Source organism: Aquarana catesbeiana, linkage group LG03 (genome assembly GCF_042186555.1).
Source record: "Aquarana catesbeiana isolate 2022-GZ linkage group LG03, ASM4218655v1, whole genome shotgun sequence".
Taxonomy (NCBI): Eukaryota; Metazoa; Chordata; class Amphibia; order Anura; family Ranidae; genus Aquarana; species Aquarana catesbeiana.
This window is the reverse complement of record NC_133326.1, coordinates 455,084,446-455,099,421: the sequence shown is the minus strand read 5'-3', so window position 1 is coordinate 455,099,421 and position 14,976 is coordinate 455,084,446. Positions and strand designations below refer to the sequence as shown.

Sequence of the window (14,976 nt, the reverse complement as noted above, 5' to 3'; positions counted from 1 at the left end):
CTGTTATTTTTAGTAAGTCAAAAATCACAGCCTCCAGGTTTCCTTCAGGAAAGGTTTAATGAGTATACAGGTGAACAATAATCTGACAAGATTAAACAAATTTGGCCATATATTTGCATGCATATTTAGCTGTTTTCTGGGAGCACACTTTCAAAAATAACAAAAGATATTTGAATTGTGTATGCTTCCAAGAGTTTTTATTGTATTTCTACCTAACCAGTTTTGTTATTAGTGTAAAAAGGGCACCTGGTTTGTGCACAGTGTTTATTTAACACTGGGAAGTTTCTGTCAGAAGGTGACAGCAGAGTGAGTAGAGAGATAACATTTTCCATGAAGTGCTGCTCCTTAACTGTCCAATTACCAGGCTATAATGGTGTTCAGCTGATGAGCACCAGCACATTGTGCACAACTTGTGTCAGCAAGCTCTCATATAATAGATAAACAGTACTGTGTAACGCACAGGTGTTCTTTTTTGCTTTACTTTAATTCTGATTACTATCAATTTTTCGGGTGGTATTGCTTTTTATTTAATGTTGACAGGGCCTTCATTTTAGGTCAAACTGTTTTTTTCAGCAAGGTTTCCTTTAAAAACATGGCTTTTATTTTAGGGAGCATAATTTTGAGGTTAGCATTTATTTTGAAGGAATATTTTTTTTTACTGAATGTTGACAGGGCCTTTTTTAAGTTTGGGGTGCTTATTACTCACTTGTTACTGATCATCTGTTTTCAGAGCTGACTTTTGTTTGCAGCACTCAAGTGCATCATTTACAGCATACATTGGTTAGGCCTGTTATCCCTGATTAAACTCATGCTGCTGCAGGTGTCTTTTATACTGCTTTATCCTCTGAAGTGTTTTAATTCTTGTATTAAAACCCTGCCTATGCTCTTAGTCTCTCATTAGTTTGGCCAATGCAAAAATCAACAAAAAGCCTTACACCAGGAGGGTGTTCAGCTCACACAACTATACTCTCCCTGGATTGACCATAACAGACCAAAAGGCTATGTGTGACATAAATATGGCCTCAAATTATAAATATAAATACAGCAATCAATAAATAATGTGGACTACGGTCTGGGTAGCCCAACACAAAAACACACAATTGCTACACACTAGGAGGAGTGCTGCTGTAATCAGGGAGAAGGAGCTCCACTTGTGAGGAGCTCAACTTGAGAAGACAAAAACAAGGAAAGGGAGAAAAGTGCAGACTTTTGGTGTAGTAAAGAGATCAAAAATTTTTATTTTATTTTGTGAGTATAAAATATGTTGTTTTTAATAAATCTTTGATCGTTTTACTAAACCAGAGGTCTGCACTGTTTTCTCCCTTCCCTTGCTTTTTTCTAGTTAATTTGGGTCTAGCCTTGCTCATTAAAATTCTTCTTCTACTGGCCTAATGGTACACTATTGGATCATCTGCATTCTAATTTTTTTTTATATAAATTCTTTATTTAAATGAATTTTATTACATGCAAAAAAGGGAAAATGATCAACATGATATGTGTGTCCAGGTGGAAGTTACCAAAGTGTATAGGATATTGTATAATATATTAAACATATGTCAGAAGCATTAATATAACATTACAAATATAAAGAGAGACATAAATAACAACGTTGGGATAATAAAAATGCCTAAAATACAAACCATAAGGTCTATTCCTGTTGCTTTTTTTAATTTATGCCAAAATTAAAGGCAAATAGAGAAAGTGAGGGAAGGGACAGTAGGGAAAGTAAGAATGGTGGTGGAATATTGCAGGTATACACTCATGTAAGGACTAGGGATGAGCCGAACACCCCCCGATTCGCAGCAGAATGCGAACAGGCAAAAACTTTGTTCGAACACGCGAACACCATTAAAGTCTATGGGACACGAACGTGAAAAATCAAAAGTGCTATTTTTAATGGCTTATATACAAGTTATTGCCATAAAAAGTGTTTGGGGACCCGTGTCCTGCCCCAGGGGACACTTGTCAATGCAAAAAAAAAGTTTTCAAAACAGATGTTTTTTTGGGAGCAGTGATTATAGTAATGCTTAAAGTAAAACAATAAAAATGAAATATTCCTTTAAATATCATGCCTGGGGGGTGTCCTTAGTTTGCCTGTAAAGTAGCGCATTTTTCCTGTGTTTAGAACAATACCACAGCAAAATGACATTTCTTAAGGAAAAAATGTCATTTAAAACTACTCACGGCTGTAATGCATTGTTGGGTCCCGGCAATATAGATGAAAATCATTTTTAAAAAATATCATGGCCCTTTGGGTCTGGTATGGATATTAAAAGGAACCCGCACCCAAATAAAAAAAAAAAAATAGCATGGGGGTCCCCCAGGCACCCAGGCACTATATACTCTGAACAGCAGTATATATACTATACGGCCTGCCCTATATACTCTGCAGAAAATTGGGCCTTAGTCGTTGGTGGTACCAGAACATTGTAAGAACTCACAGTTATTCTTGGTGGGCGCAGGAATGGCCCTGCTGTGAAATACTATATCAAAAATTGTAATTACATGCCCCTGTTAAACAGAGGCAGGAAAATTGGGCCTTTGGTGGTGCCACAACACTGTAAGTCCTCACAGTCTTGCCCTGCTGTGAAATATTATATCGAGATTTGTAATTACATGCCCCTGTAAAACAGGGGCAGAAAAATTGGGCGTTGAAAAGTTGCGTTAAAATATTATATCAAAAATTGTAATTACATGCCACAAACATTGGGCCTTGGGTGGTGGTGCCACAACACTGTAACCCCTCACAGATACTCTTGTTGGGTGCAGGAATGGGCCCTGCTGTGAAATATATCAAAAATTGTATTTACATGCACCTATTAAACAGGTTTGCCAAATAGTGAATAAAATCAGGTGTGCTACTAATGCCAAAAAACACTGGTGAGAGGTTCACCTCCAAACTAAGTATACATGTTGTCCAAACATTAAACGTGAATGAAAGCAATAAATTGATTAATTCAATAATGTGCAGTGCACCTAGAGAATAAATAACCAGAAACAAGTCCTGACAATAATCCCAAACGGTGTATATTTTCCTATATAAGCAATGCTTTCTTCAGATATGGAATGCCATCTTCTTTGTATTAAACAAGCCAGATAATGGTAAAAAAGGGCCGCTTACCAGATGCGCAGGACCCCTATTGTGGGGGTCTTCAGGGCTCAGATATGCTGGGTCTTGTAGGCAGGAACAGCTGATTTTGCTTTTACACAGAGACTTCAATCCGCCTTAGATCCTTCTTGAGCGCTGTGGTCACAGTGTAGTGAACTGTACCTCTGTGGAATCACTTGTGATATGTGTGGAGAAATTACAAGAACAGGAGGTACCCCATAGTGTAGTAAATTAAAACTTCTTTTATTAAAAGACGATGGGTAGCCGACATTCAAAGGTATAGCAGAAAATCCAAAACGAAACTAACAGCTCAGCCGCGGTGAAGCTAGCCAGCTGGAGTGTGGTGACGTCAGGTCCCGTAGCTTCGCCCAACGCTGCGTTTCTCCGTAAGAGGCATCGACTGGGAGAGGAGACTTGGGCAGACATCACACACCACATTATATAAGCATCTCCGCAGGAAGGTGATGCCAGAAAGAAGATTGAAATGATTTATCAATCAGTGCACAGTGTAACCAAATAAGTACTAGATCGGGAGCTGTTATTTATCATGCCCAGACCAAAATATACTTCATACAAACTCTATGTAAGACAATTGTATTAGATGGTATTAAGAATACAAATTATGTAAAAACGATCTTTATATACAAAAACCTGTGAAAAAAAATGTAGATATACAAAAATTGTTATTACTGAGGATGATTATTGCTGATTTTAAATATAAATAAACCAGTATATCTATCCTCAGAGCACAGCATTGGATCATGCTTCCTTGCCAACTCACCCTATTATCCAAAAAAAGGGGGGACATTGAGGGCAAGAAAGAATGTCCAAATATTCTAAATTATTTAAAATAGAACAAATTTGGTACACTAAATAGGGCAACCAAAAAACAAATTACATATGACACCATAAGAGGTTTGTGCAACTAAACATACGACTTCAATTCAAGGCGACCGCACATCGCCTTGGTACCATGTCAAAAAATATCCAGGACATTTATGATTATATATAAAAACATTTAAAACACACTTTTAAAAAACACATTGTAACTGGAGGAAAAAATTATCTAAAAAAGAGGAACCAATTGCATAAATATATATGTGTAATTGTGTCAGTGGGAGGGGAACAGGATTTTAGCTGTTATCGATATAACAGTTAATGTCCCATTCAATGTTTAGGCCCAATGGGCTATAACACTGCATATCGAATATCCAGCAGGTTTCACAAAGTGAGATATGGCATTTTAAATTACTGCCCCTCCAGTGGGGGGGTAAATTTCTCAATAGCCATAACTTTCGACAATGATGTATCTTGGTTGTGAAATTGGCGAAAATGCCACGAGACACTATGTCCAATAAACCCCCTGCGTATATTGGACAAATGCTCGTCAATCCGAATTTTAAGTGCGCGGGTAGTCCTACCAATATATTGAAAGCCGCATGGACAACTGAGGAGGTATATTACCCCCACAGTCCCACAGGTAATAAAATCTTTTATGGAATAAACCCTTGAAGTGACAAAGGATGAAAAGGTGGAACCCTTACCTGTGGGACTATGGGGGGTAATATTCCTCCTCAGTTGTCCATGCGGCTTTCAATATATTGGTAGGACTACCCGCGCAGGTTTATTGGACATAGTGTCTTGTGGCATTTTTTGCCAATTTCACAACCGAGATACATCATTGTTAAAAGCTATGACTATTGAGAAATGTACCTTCCACTGGAGGGGCAGTAATTTAAAATGCCATATCTCACGTTGTGAAATCCGCTGGATATTCGATATGCAGTGTTATAGCCCATTGGGCCTCAACATTGAATGGGACATTAACTGCTATATCGATAACAGCTAAAATCCTGTTTCCCTCCCTCTAGCACAATTACACATATATATTTATGCGATTGGTTCCTCTTTTTTAGATAATTTTTTCCTCCAGTTACAATGTGTTTTTTAAAAGTGTTTTTTAAATGTTTTTATATATGATCATAAATGTCCTGGATATTTTTTGATATGGTACCAAGGCGATGTGAGGTCGCCTTAAATTGAAGTCGTATGTCTAGTTGCACAATCCTCTTATGGTGTCATATGTAATTTGTTTTTTGGTTGCCCTATTTAGTGTACCAAATTTGTTCTATTTTAAATAATTTAGAATATTTGGACATTCTTTCTTGCCCTCAATGTCCCCCCTTTTTTTGGATAATAGGGTGAGTTGGCAAGGAAGCATGATCCAATGCTGTGCTCTGAGGATAGATATACTGGTTTATTTATATTTAAAATCAGCAATAATCATCCTCAGTAATAAAAACATGTAAATATACAAAAATTGTTTTCACAGGTTTTTTGTATATAAAGGTTGTTTTTACGTAATTTGTATTCTTAATACCATCTAATACAATTGTCTTACATAGAGTTTGTATGAAGTATATTTTGGTCTGGGCATGATAAATAACAGCTCCCGATCTAGTACTTATTTGGTTACACTGTGAACTGATTGATAAATCATTTCAATCTTGTTTCCGGTGTCACCTTCCTGCGGAGATGCTTATATAGTGTGGTGTGTGATGTCTGCCCCAGTCTCCTCTCCCAGTCGATGCCTCTTATGGAGAAACGCAGCGTCGGGCGGAGCTACGGGACCTGACGTCACCACACTCCAGCTGGCTAGCTTCACCGCGGCTGAGCTGTTAGTTTCGTTTTGTATTTTCTGCTATACCTTTGGATGTCTGCTACCCATCGCCTTTAATAAAAGAAGTTTTCATTTACTACACTATGGGGTACCTCCTGTTCTTGTAATACTCCCCACATATCAAGAGTGATCTCGCAGAGGTACAGTAGCACACCTGATTTTATTCACTATTTGGCAAAACTGGATATTCAAGTTTTTTTAGGTTGCAGCACTTTTTGTCACCATCATTTCTAATAATTCTAATTGTTTAAATTTTTTTCTATAGAGCTGTAGGTGTTTGGGGATAGCGCAGATTGTCTGTGTTACATTAAACCTATTAAACAGGGGCAGAAAAATTGTGCCTTGGGTGGTGGTGGTGGTGCCCTAAACCAAAAATATTGTTGGAAGCTAGCATCATCAAGACTGAGGAGGAATAGGATAGTCAGCATAGGCAGTCTTCAAGGGATCCCACATCCATAGCAAATTCAATCAGTTACATCAGCATCAGGTGCTTGATAGCTGCTGATCCAAGACATTTTTATGAATATGAGCCTACCAACGGAGTCTGTGGACAGGCGCACTCTTTGATCCATTACAAAACCTTTAGCAGCACTGAATGTGTATTTAGACAGCACGCTGGATGCAGGACAGGCCAGTAGCTCAATTGCATATTGAGCAAGTTCTGGCCAGTGGTCCATCCTCAAGACCCAGTAACCCAGTGGATGCTCTGTTGGAAAAGTCTCCAAGTCTGCTCTTGCCCCCAGAAATTCCTGCACCATGTAATGCAGACGCTGGCAAAGGTTGCTTGAACCAATCAGACCTTGGCGCTGAGGACCGAAAAACACGTTGTCTGGCACCAGGAAATTGTAACCTCCCAGGGTCTGGAAATGCATTGCACAAACCTTTCTTCAAGGCCTCCTGAAGATGTTTCATCCTCTGCTCCCTCTGCGAAGGCAGGATGAGTTCTGCAACCTTACCCTTGTAACGTGGATCAAGAAGGGTTGCCAGCCAGTAATGATCCCGCTCCTTGATACCACGAATACTAGGATCCTTTTGCAGGCTTTGCAGAATCAGGGAGGCCATGCAGCGTAAGTTTGCAGAGGCATTCGATTCTGAGTCCTCTGGGTCACTAAGAATCACATGGTCCGTAACTACCTCCTCCCAGCCACATACAACTCCTTGGGTTTTTGGGGACTGAAAACCATCCCTTGAAGTCTGCTGCTGAGTGTTATCCTCTACATCCATTCTGACACATAGGGATGAGATTTGAGTCGAGCATCGGCTGTTCGCCAGTTCGCCAAACAGCGAACAATTTGGGGTGTTCGCGGCAATTTCGAATGCCGCGGAACACCCTTTAAAAGTCTATGGGAGAAATCAAAAGTGCTAATTTTAAAGGCGTATATTCATGTTATTGTCATAAAAAGTGTTTGGGGACCTGGGTCCTGCCCCAGGGGACATGGATCAATGCAAAAAAAGTTTTAAAAACGGCTGTTTTTTCGGGAGCAGTGATTTTAATAATGCTTAAAGTGAAACAATAAAAGTGTAATATCCCTTTAAATAGTATGCCTGTAAAGGGGTGCATGTTTCCCGTGTTTAGAACAGTCTGACAGCAAAATGACATTTCAAAGGAAAAAAAGTCATTTAAAACTACTCGCGGCTATTAATGAATTGCCGGTCCGACAATACACATAAAAGTTCATTGATAAAAATGGCATGGGAATTCCCCACAGGGGAACCCCGAACCAAAATTAAAAAAAAAAATTATGTGGGGGGTCCCCCTAAATTCCATACCAGGCCCTTCAGGTCTGGTATGGATATTAAGGGGAACCCCGGGAAATTTTTTTTTAAAAAATGGCGTGGGGTCCCCCTCAAAATCTATACCAGACCCTTCAGGGAGAAGAAGATGTAGAGAAGAGCGGGAGCCTCCCTCCATGTCATCATGGATGCGGAGCGGCCCGAGGAGAAGAAGGGAAGAAGACGCCGATGCCGTGGAGGAAGATGCCGGACAAGAACACCGAAGGAAGAGCCAGAAGAAGAAGAAGATGGAGGAAGAAACCGAAGGAAGATAGAAGAAAGAAGAAGCATTTAAATAAAGGAATTGTCAAAAACTGTCTCTTGTCATTTTTAACTTTTTTGACAGTTTTTTAGTGAAATGGTAGGGGTACTTTTGTACCCCCTTACCATTTCACACAGGGGGGAGGGCCGGGATCTGGGGGTCCCCTTGTTAAAGGGGGCTTCCAGATTCCTATAAGCCCCCCACCCACAGACCCCCACAACCACCAGCCAGGGTTGTGGGGATGAGGCCCTTGTCCTCATCAACATGGGGACAAGGTGTTTTGGGGGACTACCCCAAAGCACCCTCCCAATGTTGAGGGCATGTAGCCTGGCACGGTTCGGGGGGGTGCTCTCTCATCCCCCCCTCTTTTCCTGTGGCCTGCCAGGTTGCATGCTCGGATTAGGGTCTGGTATGGATACGCCGTTTTTTTTTTTAATTTTGGCACGGGGTTCCCCTTAAAATCCATACCAGACCTCAAGGGCCTGCTATGGCATTTAGGGGGACCCACATGTCATTTTTTTTTTTTTTAATTTTGGTTTGAGGTTCCCCTGTGGGGAATTCCCATGCCGTTTTTATCAATGAACTTCTATATGTATTGTCGGACCGGCAATGCATTAATAGCCGGGAGTAGTTTTAAATGATTTTTTTTTCCTTTGAAATGTCATTTTGCTGTCAGACTGTTCTAAACATGGGAACAAATTTTTTGCCTGTTCGCATGTTCTAGTGCGAACCAAACAGGGGGGTGCTCGGCTCATCCCTACTGACACAATCCTCCTCCTCTTCTTCCTGTGTGTTTGGCAGGCCTGCAGGAATGCTATCTGGATACAGGGGGCCTTGAGAGGTAAGGAAGTCCTCCTCTTCCTCCCGCTGTTATGCCTCAGGTGCCCTATCCAAGATTCCGCGAAGCGCGTGCTGCAACAGGAAGACTAGAGGGACAGTGTCACTGATGCAGGCATTGTCCCTGCTCACAGGGCTGGACTGGGACAAAAATTTGGCCCTGGACTTCATCCAGACCGGCCCACTTTACTCCAAACACCTGGTGTTGGCGCTTCAATCTTCTCGGCACCATGGTTCATATGGTGTCAGGATGATTGAAGCGCATTATTTCTATTATTACATTGTAATATAACATGAAATAGTTCAACTCACCATAATGCAGAATCAGTGGGAGCCTTGAGTGTGTCACCTGCCACCTCACTTGCCACATCGCCTGCCACCAGATGCAGTGTTTCACTTGTCACGTCACTTGTCAGCAGAGGCAGCTTGTCATTTGCCACGTTGCCTGCCACCAGATGCAGTGTTTCACTTGCCATGGCACTTGTCAGCAGAAGCAGCTTGTCACTTGCCACATCGCCTGCCACCAGATGCTGCATGTCATTTGCTTCATTACCTGCCACCAGATGCAGAATGTCACTTGCCACGTCACTTGTCAGCAGAGGCAGCTTGTCATTTGCCACGTTGCCTGCCACCAGATGCAGAATGTCATTTGCCACGTCACTTGTCAGCAGAGGCAGCTTGTCATTTGCCACGTCGCCTGCCACCAGGTGCCGCATGTCACTTGCTACGTTACCTGCCACCAGATGCAAAACGTCACTTGCCACATCACTTGTCAGCAGAGGCAGCTTGTCACTTGCCACGTCGCCTGCCACCAGATGCTGCATGTCACTTGCCACATTGCCTGCCACCAGGTGCTGCATGTCACTTGCCACCATCGCCTGCCACCAGATGCAGCGTGTCACTTGCCACGTCTCCTGCCACCAGATGCAGCGTGTCACTTGCCACGTCGCCTGCCACCAGGTGCTGCATGTCACTTGCCACCATTGCCTGCCACCAGATGCCACATGTCACTTGCCACGTTACCTGCCACCAGATGCAAAACGTCACTTGCCACGTCATTTGTCAGCAGAGGCAGCTTGTCACTTGCCACGTCGCCTGCCACCAGATGCCGCATATCACTTGCCCCGTCGCCTGTATCCTGCCAAGTCACTTGTCACCAGATGGCAGATGCAGTGCTACTACATGACTTGATGGGCACCTCCAACCCAGCTCTGTAACCCCCCCAACACACAACGTGACAGGGGAGGAGAGAGAGATACACAGCGCCAATTGTAGCATTAAAACAACTTGTATTCCACTTAAAGAACGTTACTGACAAAGGTAGTAGGGTGAAAGGCATTGAGACACTGTGATCTGAATTAGGAGCCGCCACCGGGAACCGAACGGGCCAGTAGATGCAGAGCATCGGTGTGTACTACTACTTCCGGGTAGCGGTGGAACGCATGATGGGGCGGACGTGATGTCATCATCCGGAAATGATGCAAGATGTGGGAGGTGACGCATCCTTCAGGCCATCATTCCTCCGCCACCAGGAAGTAGTAGTACACACCGATGCGCTCTGCATCTACTGGCCCGATCGGTTCCCGGTGGCCGCTCCTAATTCAAATTGTTGACAAGCCTGGATTCTTGCCAGTGTTTCAATGCCTTTCACCCTACTTTGTCAGTAACGTTTTTTAAGTGGATTAAAAGTTGTTTTAATGCTACATTTGGCGCTATGTATCTCTCCTTCCCTGTCTCTGAAACTGGCCCACTGAGCCATCGGCCCACCGGGAATCTCCCGGTAGTCCCGATGGCCAGTACATCCCTGCCTGCTCACCATCCTTGTGGCCTCCTCAAATGGTGACAGGACAGTGCATGCATCCTTGTTCAGTAGCCACTGGCATGGCGAAAAGAAGCCAAGCTCCCTTGACCTTGGCCTGGTGCCATACTCGCACAGGTTCTCATTGATGGCCCTCTGCTGTGTGTGCAGCCGCTGCAGCATTGCCAACGTTGATTTCCACCTGGTGGGCATGTCACAAATTAGGCGGTTGGTGGGCAGGTTGAATTCCCTTTAAATGTCAGCTAGCTGAGCACTGGCATTGTATGACCAGTGGAAATGAACACAGACTTTTCTGGCCTGCCGCAGGAGATCCTGTAAGCCTGGGTAACTGCTCAAGAACCATTGCACCATCAAATTCAGGATGTGTGCCAAACATTGAGCACAGTTTCACACATGTGCGTTGCGAATTGAAGCTCAGGTTTCACTGGGAAGATAAAAATCTGTTGTTCAAAGGCTTCTCTGCGTTCTAGCTGCGGATCAGTGAGCAGGGAGAGGGGGAGGGAGGGGGGGAGAGGGGGAGGTGTAGTGAGGAGAAGGAGAAAATCCTTGTTCAGAATCAGATGCGTTCCCATAGGAGGTAATGGGCTTGTAATTCGCACCGCAATGCCCAAAAAACGCACACGTTTTTTGTGCAATGCGCAGTGCGAATGCAAAGCACATATGTGAACCAGATACATTCAAATGAATGTATTTTAAAATGTCCTGCACATTGGATGCGGTGTAATCCGCATCTAATTCGCATAGGTGTGAACCCGGGCTGAACGTTGGTCCCTGTCAGAGGGTGGAGAGAAGGTTGGTGCCATTGTCGCATACAACCATTCCTGGCTGAAGCTGGTGTGGTGTCAACCACCTCTGAGCCTTCCCCTGCAGAGCTGACAGAATCTCTGCCCCAGTGTGGCTTCTGTCCTCTAAGCAGACCAACCCAAGCACCGCATGGCATATTTTAACCTGACTGATTGCGTTGCCCCTTGAACACTTACAGAGCACTGCTCGTTCAGAGGACAAATCTGCAGAAGAGGCCATAGAGGAAGAAGAAGAGGAGGGGGAGGAGAGAACTGTGGCAGAATAACCACTAGCATTTTGGAGGCATGGTGGTGAAACAAGCTGCAACAACACAGAACCCTGTCCTGCATCCTTCCCAGCTGCCAATAGAGTTACCCAGTGTGCCATGAAGGAAAGGTAACGTCCCTGCCCATGCCTGCTGGACCATGAATCAGCGGTAATATGAACCTTACTGCTGACCGCCCTGTCCAACAAGGCCAAAACATTGCCTTCCACATGCCGATAGAGAGCCGGAATGGCCTTTTGTGAAAAGAAATGGCGTTTTGAAACCTGCCACTGAGGTACCGCACATTCCACAAATTCACGAAAGGGGGCAGAGCTAGCATTTAGACGCTGAGCATGTGGATGGCTGGGACCAAATTTCTTTTTACGGTTCAGCGCCTGGGGTAGGGAAATTTGCCTGCTAAAATCCGATGGAGGTGTACTGCTAGTAGATTGGCTCCAAGTACTTGGCACACCTATTGCTATACCTTCATTCCTCCCAGTGCAGTTTATTGAGAGGACGGGAGGAATAGTAGGGTTGGAGATCCCAGATGAGGATCAAGGAGAAGTCCGCCTTTTTCTCTTGATGTGGGTCTTTCAAGTGCTGTTGCCAATGGACTGCATGGAAGGTCGTTATATGTCTGGTCAAGCATGTGGTGCCCAAGCAGCTGTATTCGGGCCACGCTTGGTCTGCTCCAGACATAGACTGCAAACAGCAATGGTGCAATCTGCTGCACACATGTCAAAAAGGCCCACACCAAGGAACTTTTAAAAGTCAGCGGGGAGTCAGCAGCGCCCTGCACCTGCGGAGCTCTGTGGTGTGATGCAATAAGGTGGCTGCCCTTAAGCTGCCCCCTAGAGGACATCCTGCCTTGTTGGAGTTGTGCCTCCTCCTCCTCTCTTCTCTCAGGCACCCAAGTACAGTCAGTGACCTCATCATCCATTCCGTCCTTATCACTGGAGCAAACTTAGCAGTATGCTGCAGCTGGGGGAATATGACTTATTTCTTGTTCTTCTGGGGCACCCCCCTCTCTCTAGGCTTACGTTACTCCCTTCCTCAACCTGGGAACCAACATCGGAGCCTTCAAATTGCTGCGCCTCTTCCAGCAGCATGTACCCGACATTGTGGTCGAATAATTCTGGAGACTCCTCCGTGCATGATGGTGGGGCTACAGAAGGAGTGACTGTGGACAAAGGGCCGGTGGAATAGGCCACTTTGGCAGCTGCATTGGAAGGCAAACTACTCTGAGCCTGTGTGACAGAGGATGAGGAGGATGAGGATGGCTTTGTTATCCACTCCACCAACTCTTCTGCATGTTCTGGCTCAATAACATGGCCAGCAGCAGAAAAAAAGGACAAGCATGCCCCATGGCCACCTGCAGAGGATGCACCATGTCCTTGACCAGCACTGTTGACTGTAGACAAAGAGGCTGCTTGCCATCTTTTAGTGGCCTGTGAGCGTCTGCCTCTCCTTGGTGGACTTCTGGACATGATGTATGTTTTGTTTTGCAACACCACACTACAGTGTATTAGATACTGTGTACACCACCTGAAGTGTATTAGAAACTGTGCACATTGTATTAGATACATTGTACACCGTCTGCACTGTATTAGCAACTGTACAGTGGCTGCACTGTATTGTATACTGTGTACACCACCAGAAGTGTAGTAGAAACTGTACACATTGTCTGCACTGTATTAGAAACTGTACTACGGCTGCACTGTATTGTGTACTGTGTACACCATCAGAAGTGTAGTAGAAATTGTACACACTGTATTAGATACTGTGTACACCGCCTTCACTGTATTAGCAACTGTACTATGGCTGCACTGTATTGTGTACTATGTATACACCACCCACCAGAAGTGCAGTAGAAACTGTACACACTTTATTAGATACCGTGTACACTGCCTGCACTGTATTAGCAACTGTACAACAGCTGCACTGTATTTTAAACTGTGTACACCACCTGAAGTGTATTAGAAACAGTACGTCACAGAATACACTGTAGGTATAGGGCTACACTGGATGCAGAGTTATATATATACATATACATACTGTGTGTGTATATATTTATATATATATATATATATATATATATATATATATATATATATATATATATATATACATACATGAATACGCTGCCTGCACTGACTGAATATAGAGTAAACACTGAATATATAATATATGCTAAGTGCAGAGTATATACAGTGGGGACGGAAAGTATTCAGACCCCTTTAAATTTTTCACTCTTTGTTATATTGCAGCTATTTGCTAAAATCATTAAGTTAATTTTTTTCCTCATTAATGTACACACAGCACCCCATATTGACAGAAAAACACAGAATTGTTGACATTTTTGCAGATTTATTAAAAAAGAAAAACTGAAATATCACATGGTCCTAAGTATTCAGACCCTTTACTGTGACACTCATATATTTAACTCAGGTTCTGTCCATTTCTTCTGATCATCATTGAGATGGTTCTACACCTTCATTTGAGTCCAGCTGTGTTTGATTATACTGATTGGACTTGATTAGGAAAGCCACACGTCTGTCTATATAAGACCTTACAGCTCACAGTGCATGTCAGAGCAAATGAGAATCATGAGGTCAAAGGAACTGCCTGAAGAGCTCAGAGACAGAATTGTGGCAAGGCACAGATCTGGCCAAGGTTACAAAAAATTTCTGCTGCACTTAAGGTTTCTAAGAGCACAATGGCCTCCATAATCCTTAAATGGAAGACGTTTGGGATGACCAGAACCCTTCCTAGAGCTTGCCGTCTGGCCAGACTGAGCTATGGGGGGAGAAGAGCCTTGGTGAGAGAGGTAAAGAAGGACCCAAAGATAACTATGGCTGAGCTCCAGAGATGCAGTCAGGAGATGGGAGAAAGTTATAGAAAGTCAACCATCACTGCAGCCCTCCACCAGTCAGGGCTTTATGGCAGAGTGGCCCGACGGAAGCCTCTCCTCAGTGCAAGACAAATAAAAGCCCGCATGGAGTTTGCTAAAAAACACCTAAAGGACTCCAAGATGGTGAGAAATAAGATTCTTTGGTCTGATGAGACCAAGATAGAACTTTTTGGCCTTAATTCTAAGCGGTATGTGTGGAGAAAACAGGCACTCCTCATCACCTGTCCAATACAGTCCCAACGGTGAAGCATGGTGGTGGCAGTATCATGCTGTGGGGGTGTTTTTCAGCTGCAGGGACAGGACGACTGGTTGCAATCAAGGGAAAGATGAATGCGGCCAAGTACAGGGATATCCTGGACGAAAACCTTCTCCAGAGTGCTCAGGACCTCAGACTGGGCCAAAGGTTTACCTTCCAAAAAGGCAATGACCCTAAGCACACAGCTAAAATAATGAAGGAGTGGCTTCACGACAACTCCGTGACTGTTCTTGAATGGCCCAGCCAGAGCCCTGACTTAAACCCAATTGAGCATCTCTGGA

General features: G+C 43.8%; 1 protein-coding gene across 2 annotated transcripts in view; it reads left to right on the top strand.

The window, feature by feature from the left end:
• The window catches only part of GABRG2 (gamma-aminobutyric acid type A receptor subunit gamma2), a 364,630-nt gene that overhangs the window by 219,122 nt on the left and 130,532 nt on the right, over positions 1–14,976 (top strand). The window lies entirely within an intron of this gene.